This window comes from Octopus bimaculoides, chromosome 2, assembly GCF_046866305.1.
Source record: "Octopus bimaculoides isolate indiv1 chromosome 2, ASM4686630v1, whole genome shotgun sequence".
NCBI lineage: Eukaryota > Metazoa > Mollusca > Cephalopoda > Octopoda > Octopodidae > Octopus > Octopus bimaculoides.
The window spans coordinates 117,546,724-117,560,999 of record NC_142929.1 but is presented as its reverse complement, the minus strand read 5'-3'; positions in this window follow the sequence as shown (position 1 = coordinate 117,560,999).

The following is a 14,276-nucleotide window of genomic DNA, read 5'->3' as shown; positions in this document are numbered from 1 at the left end:
AAGAGGTAGCACTCATGGGTCTTACAAGTCTTCCGAGACTGGGAAAATTGGTGACTTTACCGTTCCATTTAAACTGTTGCAGGTCAATGCTTGCAGGAAAGACATGAGCAAGAAGCTGATCTTATGGGGAAGAAGGATTGGATATAGTTACTGAAAAAGGGAGGTGTATGTAGCGAGGGATACTAAGATGGGGAGACGAGTTGAGCGTAGAGCGCCTGAGTGCTGGAGGTTAAGATGCTGAAATAGTTGTACACGTTGTATTGTTGGCACTCCGTCGCTTACGACGTCGAGGGTTCCAATTGATCCGATCAACGGAACAGCCTGCTCGTGAAATAACGTGCAAGTGACTGAGCACTCCACAGACACGTGTACCCTTAACGTAGTTCTCGGGGAGATTCAGCGTGACACAGTATGGCAAGGCTGACCCTTTGAATTATAGGCACAACAGAAACAGGAAGTAAGAGTGAGAGAAAGTTGTGGTGGTAGAGTACAGCAGGGTTCGCCACCATCCCCTGCCGGAGCTTCGTGGAGCTTTAGGTGTATTCGCTCAATAAACACTCACAATGACTGGTCTGGGAATCGAAACCACGATCCTATGACCGCGAGTCCGCTGCCCTAACCACTGGGCCATTGCGCCTCCACACACGTTGTATACAGTATTTTCAACATGAAATTCTAGTTTTCCTGTAGCAAATCTTGTATTTTGCAAAATATAGGCTAAGCCATTTTTATGAAAAATGTTCTTTTGAGCCATATTCAGGTTTGAATAAACTCTGTTATGTTTTCCATAGTTTACACTTGATTTTGTCAGCAGTGTATGTAGAAACTTTATTGAGATCCAGACCTGACGTGTCTAGTTTAGGTAGTGGTTGTTGATTCGTTATTTCTGATGATTCGTTGCTACCGCTGTAAAAGTCAAATAACATATATTCCACTTCTTTCTTAAAATGAAAGAAACTAAGAATTACTGGGAAACAATTCGTACCGCTGTTTGAAGCATCAGTTGTTATGGAAAAGAACAAACCTTTTATGCAGAATACGACACTAGAATATTTTCAGTTAGAGCTTTCTGCCATTTTACACATTTATTTTTTTGTCAACTTTTACTCCATAGTTAAGGTTTCTGCTTGACCGATGAAGCTCCACAACATAATACACTTTACTTAGCTTTGCAGCCAAGATTTTGTCATTTCGAGTTGATCGAAATGGAGAGAAAAATTATGTTAATGAGGTATAAATAATGAGAGGATTGACTTTATATTTATCCGTGGTAGCGTATTATTCAACATTTTTTCCTTTACTGCCAGTTTCTACCATAGGGATACGGTGCTGCTTTATAAGTAGGTATACTTGTACGTGGTTTCATACTAATGCAACTGAACCCTTAAATTTGGGTTTCAAATTTTGGCACAAGGCCAGCAAGTTCGGGGGGAGGGGGGGCAAATCGATTACATTGATCCTAGTCTTCAACTGGTGGAGGCGCAATGGCCCAGTGGCTAGGGCAGCGGACTCGCGGTCATAGGATCGCGGTTTCGATTCCCAGACCTGGCGTTGTGAGTGTTTATTGAGCGAAAACACCTAAAGTTCCACGAGGCTCCGTCAGGGGATGGTGGCGAACCATGCTGTACTCTTTCACCACAACTTTCTCTCACTCTTACTTCCTGTTTCTGTTGTGCCTGTAATTCAAAGGGTCAGCCTTGTCACACTGTGTCACGCTGAATATCCCCGAGAACTACGTTAAGGGTACACGTGTCTGTGGAGTGCTCAGCCACTTGCACGCTAATTTCACGAGTAGGCTGTTCTGTTGATCGAATCAACTGGAACCCTCGACGTCGTAATCGAAGGAGTGCCAACAAGTCTTCAACTGGCACTCGTTTTGTCGACTTCGAAAGGATGAAGGGCAAAGTCGGCTTGGGTGTAATTTGAACTCAGAGCGTATAGACGGACGAAATTCCGCTAAGCATTTTACCCGCGGGCTGACGACTCTGCTAGCTCACCGCCTAACTGAACTCTTAAATATTAAATACCTATTACGAGCTAATGAGAGAACATCTACGTGATCGCTTGACCTGCTGGAAATAGTACTCTTACTCTTACTCTTACTTGTTTCAGTCATTTGACTGCGGCCATGCTGGAGCACCGCCTTTAGTCGAGGAAATCGACCCCAGGACTTATTCTTATGTAAGCCTAGTACTTATTCTATCGGTCTCTTTTTGCCGAACCGCTAAGTTATGGGGACGTAAACACACCAGCATCGGTTGTCAAGCGATGGTGGGGGGACAAACACAGACACACAAACACACACATATATATATATATATATATATATATATATATATATATATATATACATATATACGACGGGCTTCTTTCAGTTTCCGTCTACCAAATCCACTCACAAGGCTTTGGTCGGCCCAAGGCTATAGTAGAAGACACTTGCCCAAAGTGTCACGCAGTGGGACTGAACCCGGAACCATGTGGTTGGTAAGCAAGCTACTTACCACACAGCTACTCCTGCGCCTAGTAGCTAAATATTTCTCAAATCAAACTCTACTGTCTTTAAAAATGACGAAGGACGCATTGATTACAGTTGTCTGAAATAAACTGTCTGAAAAGATGGTATAGTCATGACTGGAACGCCTTTACTCATAAGCCTGCGTGATTAAAGCTGACCTGGGACTAAACGGTAACAACAACAACAACAACAACAACAAATAACTATTAAGGTATCAGGTAACGCCATTATGGTAATACGAACTACAGACCTGTTGCCTTATAACGTAACCTGATATGTTGACAACCGGCTCTGTTATAATGACAAGTTATAATCTCAAACTAAAGACAACCAATTTCTGGACGTTGTATTGTATTACCTCTAAGCGAAGAACAGTAAAACAGTTATTTATAAAACAACTAATTTTGTAAACGAACTTTAAGATATAATTTTTGTCTTGTTTTAATTATGCTTAATCTTGCACAACAGTATAAACAACAAACAAATGTTTAAAAAAAGTAAAAGGTGGAGAATAAGCCAGAAAACTGAGCAATTTCAATTTTAAATTATCTAAAATCAAACACCAATGAAGTTGTTATTCTAGAAAGCGTTGTTTGGAATCTAACCTTAGCTAATATGTATTTACTGTAAAATGACACAGTACCAAACAGGTGGTGATACAGCAAGTGATATTATTGCCTGTTCGTGTGAAGTGACTTTCTTACGACACATGAAGGGCAGATTTGACAGATTCATATCATAACCGGCAATGGCTCTTGAAGGTCACTTGAAGGAGGTGAAAGGTCAATAGAGAGAAAGAGAGAGGAGAAAGAGAAGTGGGAAAGAATAAGGAGAGGAGATAAATGTTATCTGATACAAGGGAATCTAAACGATACGTGAAAAACAGCAAATGTGTCCAGAGATATTTTTACATTCTTATCGTAGAACACAAGCTTTATCATAAACACTATGGTGTGTCATTGGGACAAAACTGATGACTTTATCTCTATGTTGTGTCTCAAAAGCAAGGCAGCGTTTTGGAGTTCATTCCTCTCCTTTGGGAGAGTATGACTTCAACTCTTCAAGATAATAAATATTTATCAATAGTACACAGTGAGCTTGCATTTTATGATACATTTGTACAATACGGTAGGCTGGGCTATTCAGAATAAATAGCTGTGCTGAGTGCGGTTTACGAGGGGGTACCCAAAAGTAACCAAAAACGTTCTCTGTGGGACAAACCCGTTGTAGTTCAGGCTTCTGCCGCTTGATACGACTCCCTATCATCAGTCTGCCTACTGGTGTCCTCGGTTAAGGACATACTGCCACGTGGTGCTTTGTTTTGTAGTGCTTCTCCCTTGTTCGTCGATTTTTGCAATGACTGAAACGAAGGAACAGAGTGCTTCTGTGAAATTCTGTTCTCTGCTGGGGAAAACGGCGACCGAAACAGTTGTCACGCTTCAAACAGCCTACAAGGACGCTGCCGTGAGCAAAACACAAGCTTATGAGTGGTTTCCACGTTTTAGGAATGGTCACTTGTCGCTTGAAGATCAACTTCGTTCAGGACGACCGTCGACTCCCAGCTCCCACCCCGAACGAATGAAAACATCATGAAAATTCATGAACTGACCTTAGAGGACCGTCACCGAACAAATGACGAACTTGTTGATATGACTGATGTGTCCTGGATTCCTGCCAACGAATTTTGAGTGAGGAATTGCGAATGAAAAGAGTTGCAGCAAATATGAGTGCGTCGCTTGCTCAGGGAATATCAAAATGCGTGTCCTGAACTGAGAGAACAGTTGGAAGTTGATCCGGACCTTTTTTCGAAGGTCATCACTGGTAACGAAAGCTGGGGCTACGGAATTTGCAAATGTGGAAGTGGTGAAGTAAAAAACGACGGAGACGTTAAAAGGTATCATTTCGCAAGAATTCCAGCACTGCTTCGAATAGAGGAAAACGCGCCTGGACCGATGCATTACTTCAAATGGAGAATAATATCAAGTGTAAACATGTTAAACTAAGTGAATAAAATAATATTGGAAAATTTCGGTTTCTTTTAGGTACCTCTTCGTTGTATAATGTATAGTATAATTTAGAATATTATACAGAACAGTAGAACAGTAGAATTCGAAGAAACTAATGATGGTTTACATCGATAAATATCTGCTCACGCACACACAAACGTGCATATGTATGAATGTATGTATGTATGTATGTATGCATGCATGCATGTATGTATATATATATGTGTATATATATATATGTGTATATATATATATATATATATATATATATATATATATATATATATATATATATATATATATATATATATATATATATATATATATATATACATATATATATATATATATATATATATATATATATATACATATATAGGGGGAAAGTAAGAAGAATATTATAAAGTAAGAAGAAAAATAAGCGAAAATGCACACTGGAAATTTTAAAAAAATAAAGGTTTTTTATGAAAATAACGATAGATATATACAATTAGATGAATTGAGGTAGGAATAAAAGTAATAAAAGTCATTATTGTGAATTGTTAAAGAGATTCAAAAGCGTACCGGTATCATAATGTTACTAATCATTGCTTTGAATGCACACCGAATACTGAACGGTGTCAGGTCTACTAGTCCCTGAGTAAAAAGATTATGTGTAAGGGAGGTAAGTAGTTCTGGATTTGGTGCAATTTGGGTAGATCTAGATCTGTAATGTGAATGGTGTATGGGATGTATGGGGGTTAGTGATATTAAATGAAAGGTTAGTAGTGTTCTGTATTATGTTATGTGTTCATATTTAGTTGTGGAAGATATTTAATGATGAAAGTTGCCTCTTTATTCATTCTTTGTTGTATTGAGGTGTTTTGTGAACATTGATAGAAGGGAAAAATTTCGTTACATTTTCGAAGAATTAACAGATTAAAGATTGACAAAATTAACTTTTCGATTAATGGTGCCCACCTCTGTGTGTATATATCTCTTTTACTCTTTTACTTGTTTCAGTCATTTGACTGCGGCCATGCTGGAGCACCGCCTTTTGTCGAGCAAATCGACCCCAGGACTTATTCTTTGTAAGCCTAGTACTTATTCTATCAGTCTCTTTTGCCGAACCGCTAAGTTACGAGGACGTAAACACATCAGCATCGGTTGTCAAGCGATGTTGGGGGGACAAACACAGACACACACACACACACACACACACACACACACACACACACACACATATATATATATATATATATATATATATATATATATATATATATATATATATATATATATATATATATATATACATACATATATACGACGGGCTTCTTTCAGTTTCCGTCTACCAAATCCACTCACAAGGCTTTGGTCGGCCCGAGGCTATAGTAGAAGACACTTGCCCAAGGTGCCACGTAGTGGGACTGAACTCTGAACCATGTGGTTGGTAAGCAAGCTACTTTTACACCTGTTAATTAAATTTACTTGCCCATAAAGTGAAATTTACTCAGCAAGATCAGCTTAAGTTACATAACTATAAGCCAGTAGTATATAAAGCACCCACTGACAAAATTTGAAATCTGTATGTAAAAATTTGCAAAGTTACAAGCAAATATTAGGGACACTCCTCTTGAACCAGAAGAATTCAAAATAACGTGAACAAGTAAGCATTACCAGACAGCCACTCCTGCTGTGTATATAATAATATAAATAGTATATAAATATATGCATATATCCATAAATATGTGTACATACCTACATATATATGTATATATACATGCATATATGGGTACAGGACGTCAAAAAAACGTTGAACACAATGAGAAACGGAAACATAAAAACAAAAAACATAGAAAACGAACTTTTTTTCGAACAACGAAAAAAAACAGAGAAACAAGACATGCAACATGGTGGCTGAAAAGTTCCTGGCTTTGGGTAAAAGAAAATACAGGAGGATCAGTTAATTATGATTTTATCCAACTTATTACCCTCTCAGATTCACATACTTATTACAGCGGTTCTCCAGTTTTTCTAATCCTTATAAAAGAACTCGGAAGGTTGGGCCTTCAGCCAGGCTTTTCGCGACACCCTTAAAACTATTTAGTACCTCCTCTTGTATGTATATATATATATATATATATATATCAGTTTGTGTGTTAGAGAGGGAGTGAATGTGTGTGCGTGCGTGCGTGCGAGCGTGCGTGCGTGCGTGCGTACGTGTGACAATATATAATTATAGAGAGTGTGCTCAAACAGGGTAATGGAATGGATTCAGACAATTCAGGTAGCTGGTGATGTGCTGATAACAAAACGTTCTTAATTACAATTAATGCTCTTCTCAGAGCTATATTGTCGTTCTCTCTTAAAGACTGGTCCCAGTTCTACATAGTCTTTTCAAGGAACCTCTGTTTGATTTTGAAATGTATAACATGAGCATCCAAGCTTAAGACACAACTCATAGTTTTGTTCTAATCTTATTTTCTAAATTTCTTGAAGAAGTTTAGGGATTGAAGTATCCTTGTTTAAATTTACATTCCGATATATCTAAGTAATCTTTACTCACAATATTAAGGTTTGGTTTTATAGTTTACTTGCTATCTCTTGAGATAGGGCCAGTACTCATAACGTCCATAGTTACCACTAGACCAGTGAAATTGATGTATATAATGTTCCTCTTTCCATTGCAAACCGACACTAGCGGGAAAGATGAAAAGGGAAAGTGTTGTGTCGACGCCCCCAGGCGAAGAAGTTGGATCTCCCAAGACATATAAATAGAGGTAGTCTGGCCGTAGTAGATGTGTTGAGTAGCAGTTGAGTAGCAGTCGAGTAGCAGTTGTGTAGCGGTTGAGTAGAGATCATCCGAAGGTGCTAGATAGGAGTAGCGTTGAGAAATAACAGAAAGAATTCCAGAGGATCGACGTTCTGGAAAGGCAGGACTGGGAGTGGTTTTTAGTGCAGGACTTGGGAGAGTCCTGCACAAGAAGGATGATGAGTTGAATAGAGATTTGTTAGTTGGAAATACTGAAGTATTCCTAGTCTACATATCTAGAGTATTCCCAACCCACACGCCGAGGAACAGAGAACATTATAGTAGCGATAGGAAGAGCAAAATGAAGAGACAGCGCTGCCGTGGGTCTGAGGCTGACGCATGTCCTTAGGGAGCCCTTTGGTTTGGTGGAGATGAATTCTGCTTCATATATAACCGCTCCAGTACTGCATGATTTATTAAAGGTACATGCGTTTGTGTTTATGCATGACCAGTAAGCTTCAGTTAGTGTTCTTGGTTTGAATGCTATAAAGTCTTTCCTTGAAATTCTACATTTGCATTATGTATTGTGTGCTGAGTTCCACCTTGAAAGATTCCCACTAACGAAGTGTGTGTGTATGTGTGTGTGTGTGTGTGTGTGTGTGTGTGTGTGTGTGTGTGTGTGTGTGTGATATTGAATTGTAACAGAGTAAAAACATAAGCAACACTTTAACCTCGTCTTTTTCTTCGCTTCTCTTTAGTACATCTACACCTAGACTATACAATGTTCCAGTCGCTCAGTATAGTTTTATACGTATTCAGTACTCTCTTAGCGTTCGTTTACCGTATACCTACCTACCTACCTACCTACCTACCTACCTATCTACCTACCTACCTACATACATACATACATACATACATACATACATACATACATACATTACACATACGCGCGTGCACACACACACACACACACACACACACACACACACACACACACACATATACATAGATAACCCTGACAACATTTATTGTATTCATGACTACTTATAAGGACAACATATCTTCAAGTATTGATCCAGTCATCAGTTGACTTGACCTGTTTTTTCTTATTACCAATATTGATTAACCCTTCATCGTTTTCTGCTGTTATGCTCTGCTCAAGGCCGGCCTCATAATTGCAATATTATTAAGAGTTAAGTAGTTATTGGCTCAGACAATGGAGATTTAAACGCAATTGTCAAGATTTTATTTTTCCTATTGTTTCTTTTTAATCTTCTTTGTTTATTTTTGTGCTATTTTTTTACACACTCACACACACACACACACACACACGCATAGATTAGTACACAATACACACACACACATACACTCTCATACACATATGCATATATAATGTTATATATGTTATACACATACAATATCTAGCGAGAGAGAGAGAGAGAAAGAGAGAGAGAGCAGGGTAGAGAAAGATAAATAGACAGAGAGAGAAAAAAAAAGCAAACGGAAAGAAAGAGGGGCTGAGAGAAGAAACAACAAGATTAATAGTTAAAAAGCTGCTAATTAATATCAGCAAAGCCAATTAGGAGGATGATTTAGATTAATATACATGTATGTAGGTATGTGTGTATACATATACATACACACGCGCACATATTCACACACACACATATTCACACACACATACATATCCATATATATATATATATATATATATATATATATATATATATATATATATATATATATATATATATATATATATATATGTATGTATGTATGTATGTATGTATATATGAAATAAAAATGTTTTCAGAACTATATCGTATATAAAAGAAAAAAAAAGTACTTGCATTTTTATCAAAACCGGTTTCAATCGCCTAAAAAGACGATTTAGTCACGCTGATATACACGGCAAAATATTTTGAAATAAACTGGATAAAATTAACTATGTATGTTACTCAGAAAGTAAGTATGTGTTATGTCTCAAGCTACTGCTATCTCGCACCTTCGGATGATCTCTACTCAACTGCTACCCAAGAGCTACTCAACTCCTACCATGGCCAGACTACCTTTGTTTATATGTCTTGGGCGATCCTGCTTCTTCGCTTGGGGGTGTCGACACAACAGTATGTATGCATGCATGCAGTTTCACGTGATTACTGGTCCTCCTACTTCGGCTTGTCATTAAGTGCTAGTCACGAGACTCAGAGAGTGGTTCTTTCGTTGTACAAGTGCTTATCACTATAACCACTACAATCTAATGACATACAGACGCCCCTTAACGATGCCTTTCTTTGTCATTTGTCATTCCATCTATCAAAAGTCCAATGACCCAACCAGCTGGAACCAAAAAGTTACAAAGCAGCGGGACTGAATAGACATCTTGAGAAGTCAGAGACGGAAAGTCAGAAATGCAATTGATAACGACGAGGCACAAGGTGTCGGTAATCATCTGTGAATGTGTGTGCATTTGTTTGTGGGTACATAGGTGTATAAGTTGGATTTTGTTTCCTCTCAGAAATTTCAATTTCTGCTTTTGCCAAAAATGTTCACCCTCCCTCCGCTCATCCCCTGATCTTTATACAACATGTTCCGAAAAACATCAGCGGACAGTGTTTCGACTCTATTTCGCGTCTTCGATGATTAGACACCGCCGCTTTCATTTGGAGCTAAATAGGAACTTATGCTCTTACATAGAAAACAGCAAACAAAATATTTACCGGTTCGTATTCTAGCGTGCAAGAACGTGCTAAAAATATATGTTCGCATCATCATGTTGACCCTCACTGCTTTGTGTGCTTATACTGAATTAATTCCAACTTGACATTTATCAGTACGTAATAATAAATGCTGTTTTCTACACAGAAGCATAAATTCTTGTTTAGCACAAAGAGATTGAGATGGGATTTATGATTTATCATTGACAAGGCGAAATTAAGCCAGAAAACAACGTATCTGATTGCCTGCTGACGTCGTTTCGAGCTTGTTATGCTTCCACACACAAAATCTACCGAGAGAAATTTGTTCTGCGCGACAAATTCCTGCAGTGAATGCTATTCACGTACTAGAGTGCAGAAAACGGTTAAAAATAAATGTTTATATTTTATCATACATACATACATACATACATACATACATACATACATACATACAATAAAACCAATAATGAAACAATTCAATATTAATTACACAAGAATGATAGACACCATGATAATATCTAGGAACAGGCTTAAACACAACGCAGCAATCACCATACACAGAATAGAAATAAGTTCAGTCTCAAGCAAGTAAACAGGTAATTAACGAAATGAATGAATGAATAAGTAAGTAAATAAATAAATAAACCAAAGGAAAACAAGAATCTAGTAAATATGTTTACTCAACATAAACCAGACAAGAAGCAGGGAAACACTATTTAAAGTGCAAGCAACAGCAACATGAAAAACTATGAAATGGCAGTCAAAATACACTTTTCTAAAATTACTCATCATAAACTGTCAAAGAAAAAGAAAACACAACACCCAGGTTCCATCAGACAATTTATATGAGAATCCCAAAACTCAAAAGGCTCTGAACCCTACAAAATCATTTTTCTACAATACTCTAGGACCGGGGTTTTCAAACTGTGGTCCGCGGACCACAGGGGGTCCTCAATGACAAGACAGGGGGTCCGCAAGGACAAGACAGGGGGTCCGCAAGGACAAGACAGGGGGTCCGCAAGGACAAGACAGGGGGTCCGCAAGGACAAGACAGGGTGTCCGTGGACAGCAAATACTTTTTATGGGCAATTTGATTTTATATATGTTTTTTAATCGAAATCTTTTAATTGACAATAAACCTATTTGTTAAATACTGTTAAATAAATAAATGTAAAAATATATGTTATTTTAAGCAAATATTTATGTATAAATTTCATAAGCGTTTATAAGGGTCCCTAAGGTAAAGCCTGAAATATAAAGGATTCCGCAAGTCAAAAAGTTTGAAAACCCCTGCTCTAGGATATGATACAATGTTCAGTTAAAGTTTTAGCAGTCAATATTCTTTTATTCTCTTACTTGTTTCATACATTTTGACTGCGGCCATGTTAGAGCACCGCCGAAGAAATTTACCCCAGGACTTATTCTTTGTAAGTCTAGTACTTATTCTATCGATCTGTTTTGCTGAACCGCTAAGTTACAGGGACGTAAACACACCAGTATAGGTTATCAAGCGAAGGTGGGGGGGGGGGGATAAACACAGACACTCACTGCTTTGTGTGCTTATACTGAATTAATTCCTACTTGACATGCATAAGACTTATTCTTTGTAATTAATTCCAACTTGACATTTATCAGTACGTAATAATAGATGTCTTGCTTGTTGTTTTCTACACAGAAACATAAATTCTTGTTCGGCACAAAAAGACTGAGATGGGATTTATGATTTATCATTGACAAGGCGAAATTAAGCCAGAAAACAACGTATCTGATTGCCTGCTGACGTCGTTTCGAGCTTGTTTTGCTTCCACACACAAAATCTACCGAGAGAAATTTGTTTTGCGAGACAAATTCCTTCAGTGAATGCTATTCACGTACTAGAGTGCAGAAAGCGGTTAAAAATAAATGTTGATATTTTATTAGACAGACAGACAGACAGACAGACAGACACGTACACACGTACGCACGTGTGTGTGTGTGTGTGTGTGTGTGTAAGTTGAATAAAGTTAAAACAGTCTGGTTTTCACGTTTTTTTATTATGGTATTTTAGCAAAATTAGCGCTTTGATACGTAGTGTACTCATCAGATTTCAAATGTGTTTAACTGACGTTTGAGTTCTTGACAACTTTAGTATCTCTTAGAACGCTCCAGCCAGCTGAATTCTTAGAATACCTTTTTGGTCAATGCACATGCTCTTAAACATTACAGTTTGCCAAGCGTACCGATATTCTGTAACTTGTTTATATTTATTAATCCACATCATTAACTGGTTGTTATATTATTGTTGTTATTTCCGTTCAGAACAGGTTTGAACATTTTAATAAACCGTTTTTCTTTTATCTTTCTTCCAGCCTCATTTGTGTCATGTAGTTTGTGGAAAGTAAAAATTAGAAACATTTTCTGCCCACATGTCTCTATATGTTCGCTCAATGGAATTTGGCAAACATTGGTGTTCCGGATTTGTTGTCTGTGGACTCGTGAGCTTTCCGATAATGCATCCCCTGTCTCGCTTATATATAATTCTTCGCAATTCTGCTTTTGCAGTTCATGTCTGTATTTGCGAAAATCTGTCCATTTTTTGTTCTAATGGATCTACCCATATGCATGTATTTATTTCTTTATTGCCCACAGGGGGCTAAACATAGAAGGAACAAACAAGGACAGACAAAGGGATTAAGTCGATTAGATCGACCCAGTACGCAACTGGTACTTAATTTATCGACCCCGAAAGGATGAAAGGCGAAGTCGACCTCGGCGGAATTTGAACTCAGAACGTAACGGCAGACGAAATACCGCTAAGCAATTTGCCCGGCGTGCTAACGATTCTGCCAGCTCGCCACCCTGTGCATGTATTGATACGTTCCACATCTGTTATCATTACACTTGGATACAGTGAATGTGTTATCCCGTTTGTTCATGTTGAATTTTGTCTTTGTTAATAGTTTCTTTAGGTTATGTGGTTACCTTTTGCTTAAGATAAGTGTTTGATTAGTTAATATGTTTGTTTTTTTTTATTTTTCACTTTGTTTTATGATTGGCAAATTTGTTTTGATGATGTTAAAAATATTTTGGTGACGCCGATTGTGTGTTACTAGAAATGATATTGTGTTCCTTTGATGGGTTCGTCTTTTTCGTGTTGCTCTAAGTTGTTCTATGGGTATCTCCTTTGCTCGTTGTGTACTAAATTCTATAAGAAGGAGAGAGTAATTTTACTTGAGTAGAAATCCTTTGAGTTCTATAAGTCGTGTGTTTCTGGTATTTGGATCATCAGCTTTAGTACAAATCTTCCTGGTATGGGGCGTTGCGTTTTGTGTGTGTTGGGCGGCATGATTTGAAATTTAGGTACTGGTTTGTATCTGTGCTTTCGTAATAAATATCAGTTGTGATTGTGGTGTTGTTTTTAATTACCATTATGTCAAGAAATGGTAATTGTGTGTTGTTCATTTCTCTTGTGAATTTAAGACAAGGGTGTAGAATATTGAGGAGGGTGCTGAATTATTCCAAATTTTTAGGGATTTGGTCTAAATTAGGAAACAATCATCGAGATATCTTTTTCATGTGTCCTCTATGTGTCTTTTAAAGGTCATGCCGTAGTTCTCTTCAACTTTTTTTTATATAGGTTTTGTTCCAAGTATCCCAATACCGAGTTCGTGAAAACTGGAGCAAATCGTGTCTCCATAGCTGTGCCTCGAATTTGGAGATAGTTTTTTTTTTTTTCATTGAAAAGGAATTTTTTGTTTTCGAGGATAAGACTGACCTCGTCTAATATGAAGGTTACAGTAAGTCTGGTAGGGATCTATGTTTCTCGATCCAACATTTTATGGCAGTAAGTCCCAAATCATGTCAAATGTTTGTGTATAAGTTTGTTACATCAAAACTAACTAACAGTGAATGGAATTCTGTTGTTTTGGGCAGATGTGACAGGAAATCGATGTCATCTCGAATGAAACTGGGTATCTGACTACATAGTGGTTTTAGGATAATGTCAAGGAGAATTTGCAATTCCTGTTTGTAAATTAGTGTAATTATAAGAGGTTCCGGACCATGTGTCCGAAAAGTCGGTGCTGTACTACATTATTTTAGTTGACTAACCTACGTACATATCAATTCCTTGGATCCTCATTAATATCTTGTGTGCTCTGGCTACACACGAGCTTAGGTAGAACAGTGTCTTGATAGAATTATTGTACCTGATATCTTTAAACAATTATCCAAAATAATCCCAAACAGTTTATCGGATTTTTAATCACTAGTTAAGACTTTAACACAAATAATATTATCAGGAACAACGGTCCTTGTTAGTGTAATAAGTAATACGTTCACGC